The sequence below is a fragment of the Echinops telfairi genome, unplaced genomic scaffold, assembly GCF_000313985.2.
Source record: "Echinops telfairi isolate 266 unplaced genomic scaffold, ASM31398v2 ScPeMD7_7469;HRSCAF=8507_1, whole genome shotgun sequence".
Lineage (NCBI taxonomy): Eukaryota > Metazoa > Chordata > Mammalia > Afrosoricida > Tenrecidae > Echinops > Echinops telfairi.
In genome coordinates this window covers 140,903,736-140,916,561 of record NW_022111373.1, presented here as the reverse complement: position 1 = coordinate 140,916,561, position 12,826 = coordinate 140,903,736, and the positions used below count along the sequence as shown (strand labels likewise).

Below are 12,826 nucleotides of genomic sequence, written 5' to 3'. Positions count from 1 at the left end.
TATTAAAAATGATGTCTTTTACTGGTCCCTTTTAATGACATGGCCGAAGTACGTGAGATAAAAGTTAGGCATCATTGCTTCTAAAGAGCATCTGGCTGTACGATTCCCAAGGCAGATTTGTTCGGTTTTCTAACGGTTAATGGTACGTTCAATATCATTATTCAAATGCATCAGCTCTCAATTAGTCTTCCTTATTCATTTTACAATTTTCATGTGCATATGAGGAAAATGAAAATACATGGCTAGAATTGGGACCCCTTTGTCTGCAAGTGACATCCATGTTGGTCAACACTTTAAAAAGATCTTTAGTTTAGATACCATGTACAAATGAGCACAAAGAAATGTTTAGGAATTACAACTATTCTCAATGTTATCCGTAGTTTATTATGATATACACAGTAAAAATCCATTGGTAGTCAATAAAACACAACTATATATTTTTCTGGTGTTCTCTGCTTTCAGCCAATATCCATCTGATATCTACAATAATATCTCTTGTTCCTTGCCCTTCTCTGAAACTGGATTAAATTTCTGGCATTTTCTTGTTGATATACTGTTACTATTTTTACATTATTTTCAGCAAAATTTTACTTTCATGAAACTTTAATGCTATTGTTCTATGATTTCTGCATTCTGTTGGGTCACTTCTCTTTGTATTTGTCACAAGTATGGATTTCTTTCTATCTGTTGGCCAGGTAGCTGGTCTTTCAAATTCCTTGGCATAAAGTGAGCATTTTCAGTGCTTCACCAGTGAGGAAGATGAATATTTGTATATTTATTTGCTCCATGGCTTTTATTTCTAATCGTGTTGTTTTAAGCTTAGGGTAATTTAAGTTTGTGATAATTAGTTACTGCAGCTTAGAAAACTGACACAACATGGTTTTAAACATCATCCTTTCAAAAACTTTATACCCATTCCCCTAAACCACTCTATAATTGATTGCCTGCATATGGAACATTTTTCCATAATCAAAAGTCTACACTTTACATAGTTGTTTATTTTTATTTTAGTGCTTTTTTTAGTGTCCTTACATTTTAAAAGTTTGTATTATTTCTATTGTAATCTTTACAAAGCAATCCCCATCATTAATGTTTGGTCTGTCTACCTGCAATACAAACAACTTTCTTCATTTTAAAGCATCATTCATTTTATGAGTGATTCTGTAGAGTTGAAATAATTTTAATAATGGATTTATAACTAAGACATTTGGCTCCATAACAATAAAACCACTTCTGCTTTTTCAATTTACTCTCTAAAAATTCACAGAAAAGATGTTCCCATTTTAAAATCTGCCTGACATTTCACTATCCATATTCAGCTAAGTAAACTGTAGTAATTTGAATAAAAGATGCAGGCCTTGTAAACCCCAGGGAACTCTCTTGGTAGCAGGTTTTACAGAAAGTAACAAATCATATTTTTAAGAAAATGTTATTATTTTAACCCTCTGTTTCCCAAATTATCAGACTCAAAAAAGTATATGTATATACAAATGCACATACCTAAAACAATTTTGTATTTATACATAGCATTAGGATATATATGTTCAGCCCAAATATAAATTTACACTTCTTTTGAAAACATTACTGGCTAGTCATGAAAAAGGGCAAGCAAATCCAGGTTGCAGCACCAATAGAATCAAGTCACCTTATTTTTAGTTGTCAGTTGACTTACTTGTTTTTTCCATTGAGGTGGGAGATTGGTCTGTATTACCCTTCTTAGCTATAGAGATTCTTTGGATCTTAATGGTATTTTGAAGTCAAATGCAATTATTTTCTTTGGAACGCTTACCTCTAAACTTTAGTGTCAGTCATGTAAGGCTAGTTCAAACCACCAAGGGATTGCTCAAGTTGCTCCACAACCAATGATACAGTTAATCAGTTTTTCTCATACACTAGTATGTATAAACAGATGTGTGTGTATATATATTTATATGTGTGTATGCATGTATATATATAAATATATATATTTGTAAGCATTTTGAGAAAAATCGTGTTAGTGTTTGTGTGTGTGTGTGTGTGTGTGTGTGTGAGACTCTTATTTTCTTTAAGTACAAATGGTTCTCTAGACCCCTTCAGCCTCCAGCGAATTGGCCGGGTGCAAGAACGCTTTCCGCAGGCAGGTCATCAGAATAAATAGTGAGCACAGACCCGCTCCAGAACGGCTGGCACTGGAACCGGGAGGGCAGGCCGTCCGGTAACCCTATGGTCACTGGGCTACTGAGGGGCGTGGGGTGGGCGGAGTGTCGGCCACGTGGTCGGGCTGGCTCAGCTCCAGTCCTGATGAAACGTGGACTGCACTTGCATGGGATGACAAGCAGGCATGTAGCGGCCTCAGTGCTGCAGCTCCTTTATCCTGTCGAGCGCGCTGCCGTCCCGGAACCACTAGATCTGGGTCTCGTTGAACGTGTGATTCAGGAGGATGGTCTCCTGGGTCCCGTTGGGCTGTTTGATGATGCAGTTCAGAGGCTTCTGGGGAGTAAAGTCCTTCAGGCCCTGGACGGTCAGCTTGTCTATGGGATGGATCTTGTAATCAGCCGGGTCTGCGAAGGTGAGGGGTAGCAGGCCCTGTTTCTTCAGGCTGGTTTCATGGATCCTGGCGAAGCTCTTGGTGATGAGGGTCTGGCCCCGAGGTGGCGGGGCTCCAGTGCTGCGTGCTCCGGCCTCGAGCCCTCACCATAGTTCTCGTCTCTGACCACCACCCACCTGATGTCAGGTTGCTTGTAGTAGGGGGCCGTGTCCCGGACTGGGCCAAACTCCTGGGTGACGGCATTGCGCATGGAGTTGGCCTTGCCGTTTTCAATGTTGATGGTGCCAGTGAGCAGGTTGTTGGAGATGTTGTCCAGGTGCCCTCGGAACTTGAGCTAGGTAGGGGCCGGCGGCCGAGATGTGGTCAGTGGTGCACTTCCCTTTGACCTTGATGAGGATCTGCAGGTCCTCCAGGTCCTTGCCGTCCCACTTGTCAAAAGGCTCTAGCAGACACTGGCTGGTGGGGCTCACGTCCCGCCTGTCCCCTGCTGTCCTTGGGAGGGTGCTGGTAGGTGTCTTGCCCAGGGTCAAACTCTGAGGGAAAGCTCGTCTGCGTCCAGGGCCTCCAGCTTGAACTTCTTCCTGTCTTTGCCTGTCAGGAAGTCAGTCTCTGGGTTGAACTTGAGGGTGCCGGCGATGGCCATGGCTGTGACAATCTCTGGGGACGTGACAAAGGCGTGGGTCTCGGGGTTGGCATCTTTGCGGCCAGTGAAGTTCCAGTTGTAGGAGGTGACAATAGTGTTTTTCTCTCCCTTCTTGATGTCTTTCCTGTCCCATTGACCAATGCAGAGGCCATAGGCGTTGGCCAGGACAATGCCGCCCACGTCTCTCAGGGTCTGTGCGTAGCTGTCCAGCTCAATAGTGTCCCGGATCTGTTCAGAGCCTGGCGTGATGGTGAACTGGGACTTGCCCTTGAGGCCATGCAGGCGCTGGCCCACAGCTGCTGAGCGCCCCATGTCCTCGTAGCTTGAGTTGGTGCAGCTGCCGAAAAGACACAGTAGGATGTCCAGGGGCCACCCTTCCTTCTCAGCCACTTTACCCACATCGGCCACAGTGTGGGCCAGGTCGGGTGTGAAGGGTCGGTTGATGTGCAGCTTCAGCTCATTGAAGTTAATTTCCACCAGCTGGTCATAATGGCAGCCGGGGTCAGGCACCAGGTTTTCCTTGAATACGCTGGCAATACTGGCAATGTCTGCCTGGCCCATCTTGCTCAGGTACTTCTTCATCCTGTGGTTGTAAGGGAACACGAGGTGGTGGTTCCAATTTCCGTGCCCATGTTGCAGATTGTCGCCATGCCAGTGCAGGAGATGGAGTTGATGCCGGGCCCGTGGTACTCAATGATGGCACCCGTGCCCCCCTTCACGGTGAGGATGCCCACCACCTTCAGGATCACATCTTTGGGGGAGCTCCAGCCAGAGAGTGAGCTGGTCAGCTTCATACCAATCACCTTGGGGCACTTCAGCTCCCATGGGATCCCGGCCATGACATCCACCGCATCAGCAGCCCCAACCCCAATGCAGATAGCCCCAAGGCCCTCTCCATTGGAGGTGTGGGAGTCAGTGCTGATCAGAAGAACCCCAGGGTATGCATCCTTTTCCAGAATGATCTGGTGGATGATTCCTGAGCCAGGCCTCGAGAAGCCCATGCCGTACTTGGCACCTACAGTTGCCAGTAAATTATACACTTCCTGGTTTATGTCCTTGGCTCGACGCAGGTCTTTGTCAAGCTGGACCTTGATCAGGTGGTCGCAGTGGATGGTGGACGGCACAGCCACCTTGGGCAGCCCGCTGCTGATGAACTGCAGCATGGCCATCTTAGCCGAGGCATCCTGCATGGCCACACGGTCCGTCCGCAGCCACAGGTACGTCTTGCCCCGCTCAATCTCCTGGTTGACTGGGTCATCCAGGTGGCCATACACGATCTTCTCTGACAGGGTCAGAGGCCTGTTCAGTCGTTTGTGAATGACATGAATGTTCTTCCCCAGCAGGTCATAGCGGATGTACTCGGTGGGCTCAAAGTGGCTCATGGCCACCTTGGCCTGTTGGCACAGGACTAAGGCCACATGGTACTGCCGCACACCTAGGGCTTTCTGCAGGCGGGTCACCAATAGGTTGTAAGGTGCCATTTTGTGCACTGGCAAAGAGGAGGTTGCGTTGTGTTAGTGTTTTAATTCCATTTTTTCACCAAGCCTTTGAAGCCCCCATATGTCTAGGCTAAAGAAACCAAAGTGGTGCCATGGGTTAAGCCTTGGGCTGCTAACCACATGTCAGTAGCCATCAGCTTCTTGTCAGTCAAAGGTGAGGCTGTTACTTCTGTACAGTTCGAGCCTTGGAAAACCTGCGACAGACCTACTCTGTCCTGTAGGGTAACTATGAGCTGGAATTGACTTCATGGTCATGGAAACGATATATATTTACATACTGTGGTAATTACATAATCTCTTGTCAACTTGATAAATAGAGTGAAGGGGTGAGTTTAGCCTGTCAAACAGGACACAGCCTGATGATGTTTTCTTGTAAGCATGGTCTTCTCATGAGGATTCTGGGAACATCCTCTCTGTTTCCCTGAAGGTGGGCTATGCTCTCTTTCTGCTTCACTTTCCTGCTGTTGAGACACACCCAGGAGCTGGAGGAGCCATGTGAAGGAGCTTACACTGCCAATGGATCCACAAGACTTTCTATCCACTGGCATGTCTGAGAGGAATTTATGGACTAGTCAGATATATGGGCTAATATTCGACTTAGGGACTTGATCTGGACTGGGCTGGGATGTTTTCTTAATATACAATTACTCTTTATATAAAGGTCTCTCTTATACATATATGAATGTCTCTGAATTTGTTTCTCCAAGCAACCTGTTCTAACACACATATACATTTACATATTTATATGCTTAACTCTATAGGACATAGAAGAAAATATTTTTTAATGAATGACTTGAAATTATGATTGCAGAGAAATAACACACTCACTTCTTAATGACCCATGCAACTCTTCATAGAGCAAGGGAGACAAACGTTTATAATCTAGGTCAGTGGTGAGGAAGGCACATGACTAGGCCACATTTTGTTCTCCTGCATTTGGGATTCCCATGAGTCAGAGCTGACTCAACAGAAATGAAAAAAGATGCATTTTATTAGCTGTCCCATCAATATTTACAAACCTGTCCTATCAATCATAACCTACTGTGAGACAGACAATCAACCAAATCATAGGGAAGATAGACAGCCTGCAGTTAGATAACAGAGATAAGTGTTATTTCCCACAGGAGCTATGGAAGTGAAATTGTTTTTTTGCATCATGATGATTTATTTACTATAATCCAATTTGTCTCACTCATTCCCTCAAAGTTTTCCCCCTTTTTAGCGTTTTTTTTTCTATATAGTTTTTCTAGACATTTAACTTCCAATAAATGTATATATAATATTTTCTACGTAGGAGTCTAAGCATGACACACATCCTTGTAATTTAATGTTACACAGTGATTTCATAATGATAACCCATTAAATATGTGCTCAGTCTCTTAACCTGTTATCCCACATTATGGTATTTAGAATTACAATGGAAATTAATTGTTCCACAAAATTGTAGTCACGTAATTCTTTGGTCAGTAAGTATTTTTCTACTTATTTACACATCTCTGATGCATTCAGTGCGTTCTCACAGAGCAGCATAAGTAGAGAGTCAATACATTTCAGTCATTTTTAGTCAGAGCATTTGGACAGGTTATTTGGGTCATGTGTTGGGCTGCTTGTTGAATAGTCAGCAGTTCAAAACCACCAGTCACTCCGAGGGAGAGAGATGAGGCTTTCTAGTCCTGTAAAGAGTTATAACTCAGAAATCCACGGGGTCAGTTCTGTTCTGTTCTGTAGGGTCACTATGAGTTGGAATGGACTTGACAGAGATGAGATTTGTTTTATTTCAAATAGTATCATTCTCTTTGTATATGTTTAGGTTCTTAAAAAATAAAAAAACAAAACTGTTAAAAATTAATCATTTTATTGGTGGGCTCTTACAAGTCTTATAACAATCCATCATTTAATAGTATTAAGCACACTTGTGCATCTGTTGCCATCAACATTTCCAAAACAATTTCTTTCTACTTGAGGCCTTGCTTTCAGTTCCTCTTTTTCTGCCTCCCACCACCCCCCTCCCACCCTCGTGAATCCTTGATCAATCATATATGATGATTGTGATTTCGTGTCTTGCACTGTCCGTTGTCTCCCTTCACGCACCTTTCTGTTATTCATCCCCTTGATATGGGGGCTATATATTCAACCTTGTGATGGGCTGCCCCTTTCTCTCCCTTCTCCTCCCATGCCTCTACCCTCATGATATAGTTTTTAAAACTTTTAAAAGAAGTTTAAGATACCATCTTGCATGTCCAAGCCAATGTATTGCAAAGAGGAAAACATTTTAAGCAGACAATAACACCAACAACCCCCTCCTCATCACATAACTTTGGTATGAAGTATGTAGCAGGAATCAGACTGTCTACTTAAAGATATTGACATAGCTATCAAAATGCTTTACTTATGTCTGGATCTTATGTGAGAGGTGCTGTAGATTGGAATTGCCAAAGTGACTTGTTTGAGATCCACATTTGAAATGTTGGATTAGGTTTAGGGATAATCTCTTCGGAGAGATTTTTTGATTTTTTTTCATGTGGATATTGCCCCTAGAGAAAATCCCTTATTATATTTTCTATCAGTCTAATATTTCCAAGAGAAAGAGAAAATGCTGAAATTTCTGATAACTTTAATTGCATTCACTGGAAATAGAGAACGATTGTCTCATAAAGATCAACATTGTACCTGCTCAAATATCCCACGACATCCTTTCATGTCCTTTGATTAATACTTCAAAGTTCATAGTCTCTAACCCAATTACTCCTAGCTCTGTAGGAAGAAGGGTAAGAACTTCTATTTCCTGATATCCCTCAGTAATTGATTGTGTCCCGATGAGTCCCCAGGGATCCTAGAAAATTGCCTAATCCCTGGAACAGACAGGAGGGCTAGTTCCTGGGAAGTCATTGATCAACTTGGTGGTGCTATTGTCAGGGGCGGAATGTGGGGAAGATCATCTCTGATCACACAGCACAAGGTTGTCATGAGCTCCCTACCTAGTGGTTTGCATACCTAGCTCTAATTTACTGGATGTGAATTATTCATAATCAAGAGCTGCAGAAGGTGATATCTGTGGGGTTCCATATGCAAAGAAAATTCCCTTAATAAGTTATGATTTCGCCTTCAAGAAGTTGTGCTTGCCAATATTTTGTCAAGATAGCTAACTTTCAAAGAATTATTTTTTGATATATTTGACCAGTGTTGAATTACATGATGGTTATCTAACACACTAATTATTGTTTGCTAATGGCTGGATATTTGGATAGAGAAGGATTTTGTAATATGAATTTTTTGAAGAGTGGAAATAGACCTGTTTATATGTGTAAACTAGAAATTTCAAAGTTGTGACAATGCCAGCTAAATGAAGCTGAACTTCGTTTGTTAATGTACAGTGTGTGAGCAACGTTGCCAAATCCTAGTCATCAACGTAGCCATGAGCACACACTGTAGCAGTATTAGCTCAATGCCAATTATTTATAGTCATTAAAAGTATTATGAACAAGCACAGGAATAAAATAATAGATGATTGTAATACCTTTTAAAATTATTGTAATGAAATTTAAAATACTAATAATTTAAAATTGTTGGTTGCCTTAATGTCCTCTAACAGGTGAAAATGAGCTCTCGACATCTGAGTGTTATTTTTGAATGTGCTACATGGTGTTGCCTAGTAGAGTAGAGGAGGATTCTAGAGCCAAAATACCTTGCTTAAAATCCAAGCTCTGCCCTGTGCCAGATATATGATTTGGGGCAATGTGAATAAAGAGTCTGACAAATAGAATTTCCTTTATTAATGCTTTCTGTTCTGGTTATTATTTAAATATTCAATATTGGCTTTTATATGAAATGATTATTATATTTTAGAAAAAATAATATGTGTGTATTTCTCAAATACCCCCCACCCCCACCCCAATACACACACAAAGCAAAAGAAAAATAAGCCTAGGACCAGTAAGAGTTTCCAGATGTCACGAAAGCCGAGTGCTTGACTTATAACAGAAACCTAGTTCCAGCCCACCCAGAGGCTTATTGATTTGCTTAGGAGAGGTCACACGCTTGGCAACCAAATGGTTTCCTGTTCTAGTCTGCACACATGAAGTGGCTGTGTGTGGAATATATGTCACTTGTTGTTGTTGTTAGAACAATTTAGATACTGCTTATATGCACCAGTCACACCCATGCCAATCCCACTAGTGATTGTTCTTTGCTTAATGATCTTCCAGATATTCTTCTCAAAAACAAACATACATAAAACTCAAACACACTACAGGACAGGTTAAAACTGCTACAGTGGGTTTCTGAGAGGAAAACTCTTAATGGGAGTAGAAACCCTTTTTACCCTTGCAAAACAGCTTGCACTTTCGAACAACTGACCTTGTGGTTTGCAGCCCTACATAACCACAACATCACCAAGGCTCCTGAAGATACTCTTCCAGGTATGCCACATTCTTTGAGTGTGCATCGTAGGTTCTAGAGAATGTGGTTATTCCTTACAATTAAATGGGATCATACTCTTTGAGATGTGTTTCTCATGGTACCATATGCCAAATATGAAAATAGGGTCAGGAAAAATTCCCATGCCTTTAAATGTTTTAGAAATGACTGCATAAAGGGAGGGGTAAAAATGAGGAGCTGATAGCAAGGGCTCCAGTAGAAAGCAAATGTTTGAGAATGATGAAGGCAACAAATGTACAAATGTGCTTGACACAATGGATGTATGTATCGATTATGATAAGAGTTGTCTGAGCCCCCAATAAAACGATTAAAAATATTTTTTTCAACTTTTAGACATACTCTTCACTCTGATGTGAGTTCATTGTGAGAGTCTTAGTATGTACCTCCTCATGTGGATGTACAAATCTTCAAGTGCAGTAAATTTCTGGCACTAAATTTTGCTGGTTTACAGATTATGACACTTTTAATTTTGTAGATACTGCTACATTCACTAATCATGTAGTTCCTTGTCTTTGTGTGGTCTGATGTCTTTGCAGTACCTAATGATGCTCATTTTCAAGCATGCTCAGAGACAAAAATCACATTTTGATGTTTCATAATATTATTTTCCATCATGCAACTTTATTACTTTTGATTGTATATTATTATAAATATTAATAATGTTGGAAACCATTTTCTATTTTAATGAGTCATTACATTGTTTCTTCTGTGAATTGCTTAATGGGTGTTTTTGCCCATTTCTTCCAATTGAGTTCATGATGCAGTAGCAAAATATTGAATGTTGTCAGCACAGAATACCCAGATGCAGAGAAGATAAATTTAGATTACACTTTATACAATATTAAAATTAAAGTACAAATGGAATGAAGCATTACAGGTAGTGTATAGTATAAATCTGAGGTAAACATTACATAAATATATTCTAATGTCTGATTGATTTGTAGAACTTTTGTTGTCTATGTATTTTTTTCTGTAATCATAATACTATTAGTTTTATTCTGTAAACTTTCACTTTCTCTTGCAGTGTCTTTTGCTTGTTCAGTTTTAATTTGAATATGAGTTAACTTGAACATGGGTTCATGTAACTTCAATGTTTACATGAACCTTCCACAATTAATAAGAACAAACATTTATCTAGAATTTATTCTGGTATTTTTTTTGTAGGATCCATTTATATGAAGGGACTTCAAAATGTTCCTGGAAATATTCCATTATTTTTAAGATTCCATTTCTCCACAAACATTCTGAAGTCTCATTTATATAGATTTTTATTCTATTGTAAATAAGTTTTGAAGGTGTTGAAGTATTGTTTTAATATATATATTTTTGAGAGGTATGGTAGTTACATAATCTGTTGTCAATTTGAGACTTAAGAGTAAAGGGGTGGAGTTTAGCCTGCCAATCAGGTTGCAGCATGATGAATTCATTTATAGGCCCTAAGGAGATAAATAACTCACTGAAGGTGGGACACTGATAGACTCTCTGTGAGACATCCCTGTTGAGAAGGCACCTGGAACTGAGCTAGAGCCCTGGAACTGAAGGAGCCACGTGGAGACCCCTGCCAGTGCTGAGGTGCCTCAATTGCCACTGGATTCACAAGACTTAACACCACTGACCTGTGATCTTCCTGCATTTGGCATCATTGCATGTGTTTCATGAGTCTGAAGAAGAATTTATAGATTACAAGCAGACATATGATCTGGCCTCGGCTGGGGTGTTTTCTCAATATTCAATTATTCTTGTATATAAAGCTCTTTCTTGTACACATATGAGTGTTTATGAATTTGTTTCTCTAGTCTACTCAGACTAACACATTATTGTACCTTTGGAGTAGTGTACTAGAGAAGTAAATCATAAAGATGGAGAGTGGAAGTTTATTTGACTTCTGCCTCATAGTAGTGTTTCTTTTTTGACTAGTCAGTGGTCAGTTATGTCCATGTGGTTTACTGGGCTGTTTGCTGGAAAGAGTATGGGAAGTTAAAGTTTTGATTATTTTATTTGGTTGTTGTCTTTGGCTATTCCTATTTGAGATGATGAAAATGAATGTTGTTAATGTATATATTTGAGCTCAGGGGTAGAAATTTCCCTTTGAATTTCTCAGAAATCTTCTTGCCTAGGGAAAATGGCTGACAGAAAGCCTGGCTTTGGCTTGAGGCTGTGAAAGATTTAATCCCATAATCCCATATTTTTGTATCAATAGAATAGTTTAGATAAAGAATTAAGATAGGTTAAATAAGGATTGAACTTGACTGAATTGAGATTAGTATCTGATTCTACTTTGTTTATACTGATTTCTTCTACTTATTATTGTTGACAAAATGGTTGATAGAAATGATTATTGGGGAGCATGAAAATAGAGAGCTTGTAAGCCCACTGTTCTTGAGCCAATAAAATTTGATCTTTAAGTGAGTTTAGGACAAACCTGCAAAGAAGGCCCTGAAAAGATAAGCCCCACCCAGTGCTTTGGAGTACTCAGGATATTTGCATTCCAAAAGACTTGCCTTGGGGGCTGTTGACCGTAGGAAGAAAACAGGAACTTTGGATTTTTGAATCTTGAGCTAGTGGTTTTTGTCAGCAGCTAGAAAAAATCCACTCTAGGACTGAACTGTTAAAGGGATCCTGTGGGCAAGCTGAAATGCTTGCTAGGTGACCATCTGGATCCACTTGTTGAGTGGAAGTGAGAGAAATGCAGCAATAAAGAGATAGGTTGAGTCTGGCCACTGACACCCATGGACCTGGTTTATAGGAACTAGAGGAGAAGATGAGAGCAGGTTGACTGGTCTGAAGTTCATGACCTCGCCCAAGGGGCCTAGAGTTGTTGAGAATTTATGATGGGGTCCATAGTCTATAGGCAAGGCAGTCAATGGGCACCCTGGTGAGGTTAAGTGAGGCAGCCCACCTTGAGTTGACCAGACCCTGATAGACGAAGAGAAGATTTTTGAGACTGGTTTATATTGCTGCTGACTTTATGGACGTCCTGTCCTGATTCGACTCTTCTTACAGATGTGGACTTCACAAGGTTCCAACTGGAAAGACAATTCTTCATGTCAAAGAATATGATCGTGTCCTCAGGTCACAGCTTGATGATCTCATTTGGAGGCGCTAAGGAGATAAATAGTTCACTGGAGGCAGGACGCACACTCACTCCCTGTAAGACATGCTTGTTAACAATGCACATGGAGCTGCGCTAGAGCCCTGGAGCTGAAGGAGCCAAGTGGAGACACCTAGTAGCACTGAGATGCCTCTACTTCCACTGGATCCACAGGACTGTCTACCCACTGATCTTTGATCTTCTTGCATTCAGCGTCATTGTGTGTTTTGTGAGCCTGAAGAGGAATTTATAGATTGGTATTGGACATATGGGCTGATGACGGCAAGTAGGTGTCATCAGGCTGTGACACAATTGATGAGTTGAGCCCTGCCTCTATCCTTATTCCGGAGTGTCTACTTGACGTGATCACAAACCATCACACGCATGTATAGTCTTCTATAGCCTAATTTTATGGCTCTGGAATATCTAAACAGATTATGTAAATTAAACCTATCTAATCTATGTAATCACATATTCCAGTATATGTAAATATAATATATGTCAAGTAAGTTAGTTCAATTTCAGCAAGACAAAGGTGCTTTATTCAGTGAATGTTGCTGGTGCAAAGTGCTCATCATCCAGAGAAGGTATATTTGTATTTCTAACATACACAATATTAAAAATGAAGT

At 40.7% G+C, this 12,826-nt stretch overlaps 1 pseudogene; it reads right to left on the bottom strand.

Annotated features, from left to right (window-relative positions):
- Positions 1-2,331: 2,331 nt before the first annotated feature.
- Positions 2,332-4,651, bottom strand: LOC101657980 (annotated as a pseudogene).
- Positions 4,652-12,826: the final 8,175 nt, after the last annotated feature.